Genomic DNA, 18,388 nt, shown 5'->3' with positions numbered 1-18,388 from the left:
AACTCATTAGTAAAAAGCAATGGCAAATTCAATAGGTTTTGCGTATATAATTAATGTATAGGTTTTTTTGGTTTTAGCTTGGTGAGCAGTTGTGCAATATAAGTTAAAGAAACTCCGTAAAAGTGTTATGACTTGTTTTTTGAGAAAGGCAATATAATGTGCAGTAACTGGTGGTAATATAAATTGCTCCTGTACCTTCGGGTGACGTTGGGGCTATATGAAACTAACCCTAAAATAAAATTGTGAAAAGCAGGTTTAAATACAGAGGCGATTAGTTACCTGGGTGCTTGTATGAAGTAACTGGTGGTAATATAAAGTACTCCTGTATTACTGGGTGATTTGGCACTCTATAAAACTGACCCCCAAACAAAATTGTGAAAAGCAGGTTTGAATACGGAGGTGATTTAGGGTGTGTGGGGGATCTATGCAACAGTGTCAGTGAATTGGTCTACTGTTTTCTGTTTCAGCAAGACAAATTACAAGTAGATTTGGAAAGGTGGTATGTAATATAAAGCGCTCCTGTACCTTCAGATGATGTTGGCGCTATATAAAACTGACCTCAAAATAAAACCTGCATGCCTTTCTAAAATTTATTGGCTTTGCTAATGTCCGTATCAGAGTGCTTTTTTTTTTACTTATACTGCAAAGCAGCTCAGCTGCTGTGCAGTATGTAAAGAAAAATGATCAAGTTAACAGAATGACTATTGCAAAATCTATTTTCGTTGTCAATTTTTTTTGCGTGTTTCACTGTGGTTGAGCTGTGTTGAAACATGGCTTAAAGTAAAAGAAAAAAGTGCTACGACACGATCAGTGTTGACTGCATCATAGCACTTTTTTAGGTCTCGCATAGGCAGCGCAGCTGCCTCTACGAGGCTTCAAGTAATCTCTATGTGTTGGCAAGCGGCCGGTAGTTTCTCCTGCCGATTGCCATTTGCTGAATGTTGTCATAGCTCCTGTTACCTGTTTTTTCACTGGCTGTTGATGGCAGACTGACTTCCGTGTAGTCCGGAAGCAGCGGCCACTAACTACAGTTTTCATCCGCTTTTGGCTGGGTGTTCGCACTCTTTCTTTGTCTCGGCATTTCTGCCTGACGCAAACATGGCAGCGGCATTAACTGTATTGTTTAACTGTGCGGTAGTCATTTTCTCTGCTTCAGGGCGCATGCACAAGGCTGCGGCAGGAGCTGGTGAGCATGAGGGGCGGGCAGCGTATGCTGCTTGTTCCTGTTTCTGACATGCCACGACTTCGGGTGCATCCTCTTTGCTTCCCACCCATCGCTTCTTCACTGTGTACATCCTCCATCTCGCTGCAGTGTGAGGCCGCAGGATCTCTCTGCTCCCCTGGATTCTGTGCACACTGTCCCTTCCCCCTTCCTGGGCAGCTTTTTCCTGCTCTCTAGACCGACAGCGGCCACTAGCCACCCCCTGGCCTTGGGAAACGACGCATGGTGCCCTCTACTAGCACCCCTCAAGCGACACGTAACTGTCAATCACCACAGCATGAGTGTCCAATACCCTGTTTGGATGGTGCCTCGTGGGCACGTTGTCTTGCACCCATACTGCTGAAATAAATATTCCCTGACGTCCGTGAGTTCTGTGCCTGTCCTGGAGTGTCTTACACCTCAAATGTCAATTAATTACCTGTCACAAGTAACTGCACATTTATGCTACGTTTTTTACAAGTCTATGCAGCACAGACGGGCTGAAGCTTTCAATGGCGGCAAATAAATAGATTGCGCTGTAATCTAATTACTTTTTAGGGTGTTCAATCAGCTGTGCAGATGACTCTCTGTGTAGGGCTCTCATTAGAAGGAGGATGAAATTCATTCGCAGCTAGGGAGTATGTGATGGCGGATGTGATACAGATGTGCATGACAGGCAAACATGACTGGGTGCCTCCTCCCTCTGCAAATTACGTATGCATGTTAATTTTTTAGAAGGTGCCTCTGGCTTCCACGGTGCATAATGTGATGTTGCTGTGGTGTGTGACACCCTCTTCTGTCCAGTAAGCTTAGTTTGAGGAACACAGCGGGGCACCCTGCTTCACACAGTAATGTGGGCTGTTGGTGCATTTTTTTGCACTTTTGTCAGGAAGAATGTTAGTGAGGAGGAGGATACGGCCTCCTGACACTGAGATCTGACAGCTCGAGACGCTGAATTGATGGCCTCAATGGACTGTGCTCCAGGGCACTTGCTCACATGAGTGTTCTCTGTGGTACCCCCTATAAAGAGCTCCACAGTGTTCTCCACATAAGCTGTATTGCTCTGGCTATCAGATGGGCTGTTTGCACTGATTTTATATTGGCTGCAGCGTGGTGCTTGGTATGTTATACATGCCAGCGCTCCAAATTATATTTAGAAAATGATGTGTTTTACCTTTCTCCCTCTTAAACATCATTTCACTCAATTGCAGGTTAACGGAGAAATACATTTCATGTAATACATCCTCTTAATGTCCCTCACAGGTGTCACAAATGTCATTTATTGATACCAGTGTGTGGCTAAGTTGTCCTTGTAAGAGTTAGGTGTGGGCCAGTGATTTATCTAATGCTTGCCTTGATCGTTGTATTGCAAGATGGTCTACCATGCCATTAAGCCTTGTCTCATTTTCGTACAAACTGGTACCTATGTGCACATTTGCCTTGGCCAATTTGAGGCATGCTACAGTTCTAACTACTGAATTGTTTTAAACATTAGGTGGACTCTGAAACCCGAATGCATGGATGGCACATACCGTGATTTTGCTTTGGCCTGTGTGAAGTATATTGCAGTTTACCCGAAGTGTACACTTACTCCTAGTCAAGGGTAGTTACTACTCCACCGCTCATACCCAATTAAGTTTTACAGACACAGACGGAGTAGCTTTCACAACGTATTTACTTTCCTTTATTTCATACTGGCAAACCAATTAATTTGCTTTTCCGGAACTGCTGGGCCAGCAGCTGGTTGTTCTCCCGTACCAAAATCACCCCTCCCAACACCCGCTGTTCACTTGCTCTCCTGTTCCAGCCTCTCATCTCCCCACCCTGAGCCACTTCCCTTCCCGCTGTCTCCTGAGCACCGATCACTTGATTTACAGCCTCAATATAGCTTTAACTGTAATTTACTTTAAAAAAAGCTCGACTGCAAACAAAAAAACATGTGTAAAAACATTACCACTACTTAATTGCTGTCTCTCCGCTCTTACTGTCACACTCGCACTTCTTTCACATCGTCACATTGTCCCTCCTCTTTACCAGAGGCTCTTAGTTTCTTAGTGGACTCCTCCTTTTACCTCAGACTTTCACTGTCTTCTAATAGTACTCCCCTCTGGCACTTCACGGGCTATCTCTCCCCTCGTCATCCTGTCCCTCCTTTCACCAGAAACTCTCCACAGGCTGTCTCTCCGCTCTCCGTGTCATTTTGTCCCTCCTGTCACTTTTTTACACTGCCCCTCCTTACACCGGAGGCTCTCGGCTTCTTAGTGGACTCCTCCTTTCACCGAGCCTTTAACTGTCTTCTAATGCCACTACCCTCCGGTACTTCACTAGCTTTCTCTCCCCTCATCATTCTGTCCCTCCTTTCAGAGGCTCTCGGTTTCTCAGCCAATCCCTCTTTTCATCCCAGCCTTTTAGCCTCTCCATCTCATCCATTCAGTCTCTCTATACGGCTCTCCCACCAGTACTTCATACCAGCCTCTTTGCTCTACTTGTCACACTGTCCCTCCTTTAGGCTCGCTCTTTTTATTGCCTATCACCTCCTTCTTCAGGGTCGCAAGCTCATACCAATCCCAATAGCACTATGCAAATATAATTACTCTACTGCAAATAAAAATGCACGAGTAAAAAATATTGTCATTTTCAATGCCAATAGCTCCAGCTTTAACAAATGCAAGACCTATTGCATTGTAAATGCTTGTTTTACCTTTAAGTCATGTTGACAACAGTCAGGGCAGCTGTGCAACACGTTCAAAAATCAGTATGACGGTGTTTAGGGTGAAGAACACATCACAGACCGCGACAAGGGCAGGGTGGGTGAAAATCAATGGTGGGCAGGGGTGGTGGGGGAAATATACTTTTGGAGGGGGAGGAGGACATATCTTCTCCCTATATCAGTGAACTCCGAAGCATCCACTTTTGGAAATGGTGAGTCAGCTCCTTGACGTTTAAATGCCTAGAATGATGTAAATTAAATAGGCAGACTGATTAATGATACGATCAGGAGGTAAAGTCTGCTAAATGAGCATTACACACGAAATGGCTGGAATGGTCAACAGGCAGAGCAAGGGCAAATCCCTGCCTCTGGAGTAACCTAATCCCCCGCCTGGAAGTGATCTCAGTGGGGCTGTGGGATAACAAGCAGGATGTAGGCCAGGCCCTACAGAGGCATTGGTGGTTCACGTGACCTCTCAGGGCAGACCCTCCTTTACCACATGCCATCAACAAGAACAAGCATTTGCAATGCAATAGGTCTCGAATTTACGCAAGTTTGAGCTATTGACATTGCAAATGGCAATGCCTATTATATTTTTTTTCGTTTTAAAAACATAAATAAAAGGCATTGTCATTTACAATGCCAATAGCTTTAACTCGTGCAACTGCGAGACCTATTGCATTGCAAATGCTTGTTTAGGACTGTTGTCCTGGCTGCAGTCTTGAAGTGTGCAGACATAACAGGGTAGATTAAGAACTGTGCTGTCCACCACCACCTCTTTCTGCGCCCCTGAATTCCACCCTCAGCTCCTCCCCTGCTGGAGAATGAACAGTAAATTACCTTGTGATCCAGGCGGGGACATAAACAACTCGGACCGAGGGCTTTATTTCTTCCCACAGTCCTGGCATTGTGTAAATACACTTTATGAGGAAATGTGAAACACATTGAGGGTTGCTCTGTTTCTCGTCCATCGTGCTCGTTGTCAGGCCGTGTCCCTTTGTTAGACGGATGGGCGCGTGCTTCAATCAGGCGGATTCCTTCGGTTTACAAGGGGAATGTTTGTTTGTTTGTGTGTGTGAGTGTGTGCGCGTGAGCGTGCACAGACGTGAGTGTGTGTGTGTGTGTGTGTGTGCGTGTGCGTGTGTGTGTGTGTATATTGTTCTTTTTAATGTCTATGACTTCTGGTGTGAAACAAAAAGTGAACACCATCCATTTAAAAGATATGCCAGCTAGACACAAAACGGTAGACCCAGACCTGCCCAGCTGCCCTTTGTGCTTGTCGTTGGTACTTTAAATTCGCACTCAGTACACAACTTACGCTTTTTTTATGAGAAGATAATTAGGCCAATATGTGTGGTTTCAAGTTACTCATTAAAATCAAATTATTGATTGCGTTAGACACAGATACGCTGCCACCATGGCTCAGTCACACACATACACGTGAGCGCGCACACAAGCACACAAGAAATGGCTAGACAAAGTAATCTTTGCAAGTGCGACGGCCTTAAGTCACAGTGCACAGGAGTAGGGTCGGATGAATGAGTGTGAGCAGAGCAGGCCTTGATGTCTGGCTGCGCAGGGCCCTTTCATGTGGCACAGAATCAACACAACATGATTTACAACAAAATAAACCCAGAGCTCTGCACTAGGACTCCAGGCCATTCCCAGCGTGTAACAACACACACACGTCCTGCTCACCGTTTGCAGTGTTCGTTCGAGATTGATGAGAAATTCCGCATATGGCAAACACGCAACTAGAATTATCATAGCCAGAAGTTGTTTTGGAAAAAACTCACCTTTTTAATGGTTTTTATTTTTTGGGGGATCTCATTGACGTAATTCCAAGAAGCTCTTTACAGAGAATATTTGCAATTATTGATGTATTTATTTTTAGCAACAAATAATATATCGATCAGGAATGGTGCACACCTTGTCACTTAGGACAATAGAGAGTTTGAGTGAATTACTAATACCAATGTGGTTATATCTGCTGTTAAGTGAACTGTTTCATGAGGGTTAAAATCTAAAAGGACAAACAGAAATATGAATGTAGTAGAACACTACCTACCTACAACAGACCAGCGACGTGGGCAGCTGCCTCCTGCCTTGCAGTACACATACAAAATTAACATACTTACACTGTTCGGCTATTCACAAGTACCAGTGTAACACTCAAATACAGCCATAAGCCAAAGAAAGGTGTGACCAGTAAACATTTGCGAAGGGGTTTCCACAGCGCATCAACGCGTGTCGCTGCGTTTTACGTGACTTACATCCATTTGAGCTAGAAACAAAAATTGACATACGAGTAGCGGAAGCAGCATGTGACTTAACGGTCAGAGCTGCCGACACTGGACATGGAGAAGGTTCCAATATCGGGGGAAGGCTTAACGTCCTGTGATTTTGGGCAAATCACTTAATCTCCCTGCGCCTATTAAAAAATGAATGTATCCTTGTGAAACGTAACTGTTGCTCATGTAAAGCGCTCCAAACTCTTCTGGTTGAGTTTGCGCTATATAAAACTGCAGCAAAAAATAGCATGCTAAAGCTGTCAGAATCCCTCCACCCCATTGATGCCATCATGACAGAATGTTACTATTACAACAGGTAGAGATGGAGGAGAAGGCGTCGCTGTTTGTAGTAGGGGCCGTCCTTTATCATCTGTTGTGTGCTCCCTTTTGCACTGGAGGTCCCATCTCCGATCTTCTAATGTTTCATCACTTCTGCCCTGTAGTGTTCAGCCAGATGAAAGCGCCCCGTGTGTTAAGTGTTTTGTGTGCTGGACCTTGGGCCTGCATCTCTCTCCACAGGGGTGGAAGCCCGTCTCCTCACACTGTTGACACGGCGCTATTTAAAACACAGCTGTTGGAGGGCGCAGTGCCCAAGCGCCTATGGAGAGTAAAGCAGGCAAGAGGTCGTGGCTTTGAAGCGGGTTCCATACAAGTGCAAACAGTTGTTTAATTGGTTAACAGAACAGAGGAAGCTGCACAGAGCTCTCGGGTAAATGCTGACAGGCAGCTGAGGGTGCTGGTAGCCCTTCCGAGTAACAGCCAGCTGCCGCTGCGAGTGACGTCTGTGACCGGAAGCTGCTGAGCAACTTTTGGTAAAAATAGTACGTAGTAATACTGATGGCGTGATCAGAATTGGCAGAGTGAGGAAGAGTTTGGGAGCGGCTCCAGATAATGAAGAGGATTTAAGAGGAAGCGGAAGAGAGTGAATGTCTTACTGCAGTCGACAACACGGTGTATAAATTCAAAAGTAACAAGCCCGGCGGAGCGTGGCGCGCGTGCGCTTGGGGGCGGGGGATCAGACCCTTTGAAGTGCTCCCGCGCGCTTGGGGGCGGGGGAGCGGACCCTTTGAAGTGCTCCCAAAAGGCGGATTGCATGGCGGCACGATGCGCGTGATTGTGCGCGTGCTAGCCATGCAATCCGCTTTTTGGGAGCACTTTTCAAACCTGCTTTCTATAGTCTCGCTTTGCGATCGCTTACGCGATAGCAAGGTTGAGACCTAAAAATGGAAGCAAAACATTCGAGAAAGACTTTGTCTGGACAGTGCTAGCCGCACCTAAACCATCACCCGAGGAGGAAATGTTGAAACACAATTAATACAAAAAGAGGCATATCTAATCTTGAAATTCAATAGTGCCCAAAAAGGACTAAATGAAATGACAGAACTGTCTAGAACATATACAGGATAAACCATTCATGTTATAAGAACCCTTGCATCACTCGCACAAAACTACAACAACCAGACTCCTTAGGGAAGCATTACCTGCAATGAAGCCATGCATTGTTCCCTTTAAGTTTATCACAAAGACCGGAAGCACTGACTGATTCGTAAGGGACACAGAGCCACAAGAGTCTTACCCTCCATGACGGAGTCAACAGCAAAGTAAGTGGCAAGGGCAGGGGCACCGCAGCCTTAGTATATCGGTGCTTACCTTAAAATCATTAGCGGATCAAGCGTAACATAGCGCAGAGCCCCGGAAACAGAAGCGATCATTAGATGAGAGCAGCGCGCTCGAGTTTTACAAGCCAATAAAGTTACATTTGTTTCAAACCACAGAGCACAGACAAGCGCTAACTCCCATAAGAAAATCCAATGAAATTGGCCTGCAGCTCAAACGCACGCATAAATCAATGCTTCAACCGTGAGTAAGTTTGAAAGCAACAATGTTTCCCAATCTTTCAAAAATAACACGCATTACGTGCGCAGTGAACGAATAGGATTTTAAAAAACCTGCGTACAACTTTATGTTTTAGATGTGAAATGATGAACCTGGTCATCTTCGTGTCTTAAATAAACGGGACAACAAAGTTTCAGCCTTTAATTCTTAACTGTGAAAAACCATCCGTCCACCCGCTAAGATTGTTTCCATTTACTAAAGTAAGTCAAAGCAACAATGTTCTTTTCACAAGTACACGTACTGCACTTTGTAGCGATAGAAACCAACATCACAAAAACCTTTGCTGTAACTGCTGTTTCTGTGAAACCATCCAATGGACCGTTGAAGAAACTCAATGCTTGAAGTGAACAGGACTCTCCATTAAACATAGTAACCTGGTAGTAAATAAGGCTCAAGTCCAATAGAATAAGCAGATTATTATTATAGATCAAACCAGCCAATATACAAGTGCTAAATGATAAATTGCAAATGCTGCTTCTTCACATTCACAGGATTGAAAATTTAAATCACTGCCTTCTTGTTGAAAATAAAAACGAACACGCAGAAAACAGCACAAAGTTCAGGTAAAAATTAATTACTCCCAGCAATAAATGGGGCCACAATAATAACAGAAGGTTTCTTAAGTACTGGCACCCAATGTTTTTGTTATTTCCAGATTACACAGTGTCATTGCCCTGATGAATATCCCTTGACGAATACAGGGATTTGAAACATGTCGGCACTTTTCTACATGAAACCCATGAGGAAATGTATTCAAATAATGCCCAAAAGTCACAAAAAGGGACCGTTTTAAAAGTTATTTTCCCCGTTGACATAAAACTTTCAGGGGCGGCTGGTGGATTTTGAAAGTGGTGGGCGAAAAATTGTACCCTAGTATAACAAGCAAGCACAAACGGCAAAAGGAGGTTGCGGGGGGTTGTCCCCCTGCAAGAATATTTTTCAAAGCATGGATTCAAATGGTGGCTTTTACACCACATATTTACTGCAAATTGTTGCAAACACGGGGTCCAAATATAGCATTTTAAAGGACAAGTGAGAAGACAACATTAGAAACATATAAAAAATGTGCCCAATCCTCTAACTGGTCTGCTTGCAAAATGACAGCCAAGCACACACAACCAATGGAAACAGGCCCTCCAAGTGTTTTCTACCTGTAACACATCAGAGACTGCTCATATTAGCACTGCAGGCACTGTGCTCTTCCACCCAAGGAGGTCTTGATGTTCCTCTCTCTGAATGGTTATAAGGGGCTGGTGCAAATAAATGTAAATTATTTAATGTTTACCTCTCAAAATGGGCTAGAAATGACCACCAACACCCAATGCCTAAATGGTTATACAACACAGTTGCGTGTAATACGTGTTACCTGCCTGCACAGTGGCTTCTCTTTCAAAATCCCTGTGCCAGTTCAGGCCTCATGCACGAAGGGGAAGCCTGCAACACCTCCAGATCTGTTTTCAACTTATTAACAATGGGATGTCCACAGATGTGCTTCTGCCACACTCAGGTCCTACCCCAAATTCTAATTTTGTTCATGTCAGCTCTCTATCTGCAATTCACTTAGTGCACACACACCTCAAGGTGTTCACCCACAGATTTTTGTTATGTACTTTCATATTGTATGTGTGTTCCCGCTCTCCATTATTGGAGACAAAATATGAAGGTTTATGGTTTTGGACTTGTGTTTTATCGAATGGGAGAACATGGAATATCAGCCACTTGAAAACTGTGACTAAAATTTTATTGAGAACTTGGACAGTCTTACAGCTACGCCGTAGTTACATTCATGGGAAATCAAAAGAAATCGTATTTCTTTTGAATGGTTTCAGTTGGTGTGCAAAATATATCACCCATGTGACAAGGGACGAAGAGCTGGTACCTCAGCGTTGCAAGTATTCTAATCAGTATATTGCAATTTAGAAACGGATTCTAGCAGCGTCCCCATAATTATGCATCCTTAAATCGTGTCATGCCCCCTCCTCTGCTAGACGTTTAGCAGTTCTCAAACTAATGTGCCCAATCTAGTGACTTGCTGAAAAACAAGTGGTGTGTTTTTTTGTTGTTGTATTACTTTCATACAATAATTAGCTCCAAAGCGATCGCTCTAAATCCAAATAAACATGAGATTAACAATATCAGAAAGTCGTCACAGTGAGTTTTCATAGAATTGGTGTGTTCATGACAAATAATTTGTTTTTGCCATAGGCTTCTTCTTACACTCACACATATACTCAGCAACACTCATGTGAACTTATTGTTCATTCAGCACCAATTATGTTGCTCAATATAATGGCATTCAAACAATCAACTGTGTAATAATGAAAAGATGAGCTGGCTCTTCCAGGAAACGGTCTCTTGGCCTTCAGTTTACTCACAAACGTCAGCAGCGAGCACTTGTTTCAATAAGCCTCGCCAAAATGAAACTGGTGGCTCATGGAGCCTCCGAGGCACGAGAAACCTTGCCTCTAAATCCGTTGGTTGGAAATAAAGACCTTTGACAATGGAAGGCATGGCACTCATCAGAAATGCATTCACCCCAACCATTAAGAACATTCTAGAGAACTTTGTGCCGATGTACATATCCGAAATCCTTTTGGTGGTCCAGAAACCTGTAATTCGCAAAATCGGAGGTGACAGCAGAGGGGCTTTTCTTACTGTACAAAAGCCCATTAACAGGTTTGAAATTTCTTTCCAGCTCATAAAAAGAGTTTTGCAATCCTTTCCAAATCGCAAATAAGAGGGGGTCTGAAAGGAGTATCCTCCACTTATTTATGTTTAGGAAATAAATGTATCAATACTTTGTGGCCGCACCTGCGGTCACAAACCGTTGATGAGTTAGAGATCAATAAGCTATGGTGGTAACTGATACACAAAGGGGAAGGTGTCCCCTGAATCAGCCTCAAGGGAACAGGCAGTGGAGCACTTCCTGCTCCCACCTTGTCTTCCCAAAGAGGAAACATTTTTTTAAAACAACGTCTGTGTCTTCGATGGACACGAGATACTTTAAAAAACGCTTTGCATTTTGGAAAGCCATTGAAGGGGCAGTGAGGGATCTACTGTCCCTTGCAGGCCTGCATCCATGTATTGGCATGCATTTACAGGGTGTCACACCTGCTTAATTAATATTCCCGTGTAGATAGTTTGCATAGCAACATATTAGTACATAGGTTGCATCACAAATGCAATTCATATTTGCAAACCAGTTGGTGAGCAAATTGTAAATACCTGGTTTACGCATAGAAAAAAATCTTACATCGGACTCTTGCTCCTTTTGAAACACTTTGAAGCCCCAATCCTGTTAACCTAAGCACTGCATACTCTCACTGTAAGTTACCTTAACCAACACTGTACTTACAATTATGTTTTAAGGCACTAAAATCCGTAAGTATAATATCATTATCTATTTATCTCTCAGCTGACAGTAATATGTGTTTAAGCTATAGACTTTTTAAATCTCTTTGGTAAGAATGCCAGCGCTACCTACAGGATAAAAATACCAACATTATATCCATTGCATCCCCCTGCACGCACTTTAACGCTCCGAAGTCCACCGGTGTAACACTGAGGAAATATAAAACATGATAAAAAAGCAATGTTGGTAGCCGTAATTCATTCATGAAACCGAACCCGTGTCCCTTGTTTCTCATTTCTCCTTTCTCCTTTTTTTCTGCAGGAGTGTGTTCAATGGAGCCCGTTTATCTTTGGGCGCGAGGTCCTTCGCGGTGCTCTCGAAGATTACCTTGAATTTCTCTCTAGTAGCTGCTGCTTGGCCACCCTCGCGCCCGCCGAGCTTCCGGTATGCGTGTGCAATCCTACAAGAGGCGAAAGCCGAGAACGCTCACCAATAAACAGCTCCAGTCTCTGGGTATGCCTCAAGTGATTTTGATGTATCTTTATGTATATCAAACCATTCTGGAGGACTAAACGGCACTGCAGTTTGTGTAGCTGGTCTCATATTTCATACAGTCCTGCTACCAGTATTCGGTTCAGGTCACGACACTCGGCTGTGTTACTTAGTCAGTGGTAGCACCCTTACCCGATGAAAATATAACTGCCCCAAAACAAAACGTTTCACTTTATCTTACCAGGCCAGCGATTCCTTAAATTCCCCGAGTCGTGAGTCGTGTTGTGCGCTCGTTTACCGTGGCTGTGCAGGCGTGCCTTTCTTCCAACTGGTGCCTGGCCTGCTGTAGGTCACTTTAGGTCGGGAGTTGACTGGTCTGGAATCTGGAGCAGCTTTGGGTGTCCAACTGTCCGTCTGTTGCACGGCATAGTCACTCAGCCAAGAGCCAACACCACGTACACGTGCTGATAAATTCCGGAATTCGGCAGAAGAGCTGAATTTGAACTCAATCATAACCCACGCCCCCAGCATCTAACAATATCCAATGAAAAAGCCGCCTAACAGTGCGAAGGCGGGAATGCTTCAATTGTTGCCACCCCACTGCACTGTGTTGCTGTCGGCCAGCCCCACCCCTTCCCATTAATGTGAATGAGGCTCTGCTGACCGTGCCCTGGGCCACGTCAGAAGCGCCCCATTTGAAGCCTATCCACTGCTGCACGGTGCAGCCACTCCCCTCAGGATAATGTGACTCTCCTCGCTTGTGCCTCGAGGGCGAGGAATTATCCTCGCCTACAGTTCAGCACATGCGTAGGAAGGGACTCTCATCAGATGGCAAAACAACGATTTTACAACATATTAAAATGTTGGTCAAGTGGAGCATGAGCACCAAGCAGTGAGCACTGAGCATGCCTTTTAAAGCTGCTCCAGTGCTCCATGGTGGTGTTAATTTTCTCCCTTTTCTCTGCTCGGAAGCTGGGAGGGCAACGCCCCCTACGCCCGTTACTACCAGCCGCCACTGAAAGCTTTATCCCCATGGCTAGTACTTCTCTTATAAGTAAAAAGGAATAGCTTTGTCATGAGTACTGTGAGGTTATTTTACTGCAAAACCAAAGACTGGTGTAACATGTTTTTCGATTAATGTGACTGTATTTACACTGTTTATGACTGTTTTTTCACTTGTGTAACCTATGAATATTTTTTCACTTATGTCACTTAAATGTACTAGGTATTGTTAGAATCCGGGTTCTCTGGTTGGCACAGGTAGGTACTTGTGACAAGCAGGGAACCTTTCCTCTTGTCAGGGTAAGGGGTTACACTACTAAAACAACCCCTTGCTCACCCTCTAGGTAGCTTGGCGCGAGCAGACAAGGCTTATCTCAGAGCGTTATAGGTTAAGCATTTGTGAACACATACAGTAGGCAAGTAACAACACTACAAATAGACGCCACACAGGTATTTATATAAAAATAAGGCTTCTTTATATAGGATTATCACAAGACCATTAAACGATTAAAAATACACAATACGGTTGCTTAGTTGGTAGAAGATTGCTTAGATTCTCTTAAGTTCTTAAATGCGACACTTTAAGTCAATGTACCTTAGATGCGACACGCAGGGCAACTGAAGTGTTGCAGCGATGCAGATGCGTTGAAGTTCTTGGTGCAAAAGAAATAAAGACGGGATCTTCCAAATGCGTTACACTTCTCCGATGTTGCGAGACACTTCCGGAATGATCCGAGACGCTTCCGCTCGATGGGATGGTGCATCGGCGACACTCTCTGCGAGATGAGACGACAGTGGCTCCGACGGCGGCACGCTTCTCTTCCTTGCATTGTGCTTCCAGCTCCTTGTGACACGCAGTCCCTCAGAAGGCCCAACAACAGCAGCAGGCACTTCCAAAGGACTCTGGGGAGCTGGGGGTGAAGTCCACTGGTCCTGGGACTTCATTCAGGGGGCAAGCTCAGTTCAAGCCCTTGGAGATCTTTTCAAAGCACAAGTTGAAGTAAAGTCTTTAGCAGTCTTTCTCCTCTCCTTCAGCAGCAAGGCAACCACTGCAGGCCAATCCCCCAGGTCAGGGACAGTTGCTCCTCCTACAGCTTTCCCAGTTCCTTCTCTTCTGGCAGAGGTTATTCTTGTTTCAGCAGAATCTAATTTCTTGGGAGCAGGGTCCCAATACTTATACCCCTAATTCCATTGTTCCTCTGGGGTTGAGGGGCCTTTGCCCAGTCCAAACCAGTTCTTGAGCACTCTGTTGACATGACTCTACCTTTCTATTCAGGGTGCAGAGACATCAGCCGCTCCGCAGGAGGTGGAGCCAGCATTGTGGTAGCAGAGCACAACCCTATTCAGAGCCCAGGTGTACTCCTCCCACCCATCTGACTGCCAATCTTCCTATTCACCACCAGGCTGCCTAGCCCTGCCCCTCTGGGTTTCCCCAGCCCTATCACTCACACAACCAGATAGGCAGATACACATCATAGCAGAGGCGGGCTGAAATGGTCAAGCAAGCAAATAGCAACTTTCTAAAAGTGGTATTTGCAAACACAGAATATTAAAATAAACTTTACTAAAATATGTATTTTATTATTCTGAGTTCAGGCATACTAAACTCGAAATTCTACCATGTTCCCTGGGTCTGTTAGGATCATAGAATGTAACAATTCTAACAGCCCATTCTGGCCTATGGAGAACAGGTAGCCTTACAATAGTGAAAAATGAAAATGGCTGTAATTCACTATTAGGGCATGCCAAATACATCAGGGCTTGTCCTACCTTATGCTTACAATGCACCCTGCCCTTGGGCCTACCATAGGGGTGACTGATATGAAGTTAAGGGAAGGTTTAGGGACTGGCAAGTGTGTGCACTTACCCAGTCAGCATGACAGTACCAGACTGCACGCAGGCTCTGCAATGGCAGACCTTAGATACATTTTACCAGGCCGCTTCTGTGGGTGGCACAACCAGTGCTGCAAGCCCACCAGCAGCATTTGTATTTTCAAGCCCTGGGCACTCCTGGTGCACTTTACTGAGGTCTGACAGTAAACCAAATAAGCCAATCATGGAATCCAACCAACATACACATTTTAAATAGGGAGCACTTGCACTGTGGCACTGGTTGGCAGTGGCGCAGTGCTCTGAGCAGCTGACACCAGCAAAACACATGAGGAACAGCGACAAAAAAGTGGAAGGGAGACTCACGCCAAGGTGCCAGGTCTAACACGTGTCCCCTCCAGCTGAAAAGTGGGGAGAACTTCCTTAACCCAGGGAGTTCCTTATCACTAAGGCGGAAAAATCTGGACAGACCGTCAGCATTGGCGTGATCTGTACCAGGGTGATGTTCCACCGTGAAATCCATCCCCTGTAGGCAAATGGACCACCTCAACAGCTTTGGATTCTCACCCCTCATATGCATCAACCATCTGAGGGGCCTGTGGTCTGTCTGAACCCGGCAGTGAGACCCAAACAGGTATGGTCTTAGCTTCTTCAGCGTCCAGACCACAGCAAATGCCTCACGCTCAATGGCACTCCATCTCTGTTCCCGTGGTAGTAACCTCCTGCTAATAAAGGCTACAGGTTGATCTAGGCCCTCTTCATTAATCTGTGAAAGAACAGCTCCCACACCATGCTCTGAAGCGTCTGTCTGAACGATAAATTCTTTGGAGAAGTTGGGAGCCAAAAGCACGGGCGCCGTTCACATAGCAGCTTTTAGGGCCTCAAAAGATTTCTGACAGGTGTCAGTCCAGATCACCTTCCTGGGCTGCTTCCTTGAAGTCAGTGCTGTCAAGGGAGCAACCATGTTGCCATACCTCTTGACAAATCTCCTTTAGTACCCGGTGAGACCTTGGAAGGCTCTCACCTCTGTCTGGGTTTTGAGCGACTCCCAATTCAGGATGGTTTCTATCTTGGGTTGAAGGGGTGCCACCTGGTCACTCCCAACTTGGTGCCCCAAGTACACCACTGAACCCTGCCCGATCTGGATCTTACTCGCCTTGATCGTGAGGCCTGCCCCCCGCAGCGCCATCAACACTTCCCGGAGGTGGCGCAGGTGTTCCTCCCACGTGGAGCTGAACACTGCGATGTCAGGGGCATTTTTCATCCCAAAGGGCATAACCCGGAACTGGTAATGCCCATCAGGGGTGGAAAATGCTGACCTCTCTTTGGCCCCATTGGTCAAGGCGATCTGCCAATACCCAGACGTTAGATCAAACGTGCTGAGGTAGTGGGCAGCCCCTAGCCGATCTATGAGCTCATCAGCTCTGGGGATGGGGTGTGCGTCAGTCCTGGTGACCGAATTGAGTCCTCTGTAGTCCACACAGAACCGGAGTTCGGGTGTGGCTCCCGGCGCTGCAGCCTTTGGGACCAAGACCACTGGGCTGGCCCAAGGACTGCTTGAGGACTCAATTACCCCAAGGCCAAACATCTTGGAGACTTCCTCCTTGATGCAGGCCCTTACCCTGTGAGTCACCCTATAGGCCTTTTGCCTCACAGGTGTACTATCCCCAGTGTCCACATCATGGACGCACCAATCAGTGACACCGGGAACCAGGGAAAACAGGTCAGAAAATTGTCCCAGCAGCTGGCGACAATCGTTCTGTTGCTCAGGGGTCAGGGTGGAAGAAATTATGACACCATCCACTGACCCATCTTGCTCCTTGACTGACAGGAGGTCAGGAAGAGGCTCGGTCTCCTCCTCCATCCCAGCATCTGTCGCTAAGAGCATGCCCACTTGGGACCTCTCCAAGTGGGGCTTGAGGCGGTTGACATGTAGGAACCTTAAGGGGTTCCTAGGAGACTTCAGATCCACCAAATCGGTAACCGGACTCTTGCGCTCCACCACCTCAAAGGGACTGGTCCACTTATCCTGGAGCGCACAGGGCTCCACGGGGGCCAAGACACATATGTTCTGTCCAGGCTGAAGCTCTACCAGAGTGGCATTCTGGTCGTACCACTGCTTCATCTCCTCCTGGCTGGTTTCCAGGTTTGCCTCAGCAAGTTCCCTGAAACGCCTAGTCTGGTTTCTGAAGGCCAGCATGTAACTATATACATTCTGGGGAGGTTTCCTGGGAGATTGCTTCCAGCCTTCCTTGAGCAGACTTAGAGGTCCTCTCACTGGGTGTCCGTACAGAAGCTCAAAGGGACTGAACCCGAGAGACTTCTGTGGTACCTCTCTGTAAGCAAAGAGAAGGCATGGTAAGAGGACGTCCCACTTACGACTCATGGGTCCTTCCAGGCCCATTATCATGCCTTTGAGGGTTCGGTTGAATCTCTCAACCAACCCGTTTCCTTGGGGGTGGTAAGGTGTGGTGAACTTGTAGGTTACACCACACTCTTGCCAAAGGGATTTCATATATTTAGATATGAAATTGGTACCTCGGTCAGACACCACCCCTAGAGGGAATCCCACACGGGAGAAAATTCCCATCAGCGCACGTCCCACCACGGGGGCCGTCACTGTCCTCAGAGGGATGGCTTCCGGGTACCGGGTGGCATGGTCCACCAGGACCAGGATGAACTTATTGCCCATCGCTGTCCTGGGGTCCAGTGGCCCTACAATGTCAATCCCCACTCGCTGGAATGGGGTACCGACCACAGGGAATGGTTGGAGTGGAGCCTTCTGCTTCCTTCCACTCTTCCCACTTGCCTGGCAAGTTTGGCATGTTCTGCAGTGAGTATCTGAACTACTGCGCATTTGGGGCCAAAAGAAGTGGGTGACAAGCCTTTCAAAGTTCTTGTCCTGCCCCAAATGTCCTGCTAAGGGTACATCGTGAGCCAGCCCCAGTAGGAAGGCTCTGAAGCGCTGGGGTACCACCAGCACACGGGCTAACCCAGGCTCAGCAACCTTAGGCTCAGAATACAGGAGGTCGTTCTCCCAGTAAATGAAATGTGTTCCGGACTGATCACCGTTGGCCTGGTCTGCAGCCTGCTACCGCATACCCACAAGAGAAGGGCATTCTTTCTGCTCCCTGCAGAACTCTTCCCTGGAGGGTCCTCCTTCCTTCTGCCAATGGGTCAGCTCAGGCAGGTCCCCCAGTTCAGCTATCTGTTCCCCTGTAGGTTCCAGGGCATCCCCCTCAAGGTCTGCTCCCTCCTGGACCGTGGGAACTTCAGGGGCCGGTTTCCCGCGCCCCCTGCTCCTTCTCTTTAAGGCCGGTCCCTGGGCCTCCCTCTCAGGCTCCAGGACCTCTTGAGTACCTCTACTGGCTGCCATGGACCGTGTGGTGACACACGCCCAATCCGGCATACCCAACATCTCCAGGTGAGCACTCCGCTCCACCTTAGCCCAAGGTGAGCTCTCTAGATTGTTCCCTAAAAGACAGTCTACAGGCATGGCGGGCCTCACAGCTACCTGAAGAGTACCAGAGACCCCCCCCCCCACTGAAAGGGAACCTGAGCCACTGGGCATTGACTCTCGGTGTTGTCGGCGGCAACAACCGGATAGAATGCTC

This window comes from Triturus cristatus, chromosome 9 (genome assembly GCF_964204655.1).
Source record: "Triturus cristatus chromosome 9, aTriCri1.1, whole genome shotgun sequence".
Lineage (NCBI taxonomy): Eukaryota > Metazoa > Chordata > Amphibia > Caudata > Salamandridae > Triturus > Triturus cristatus.
The sequence above is the reverse complement of the archived record's forward strand: the minus strand, read 5'-3'. Positions refer to the sequence as shown.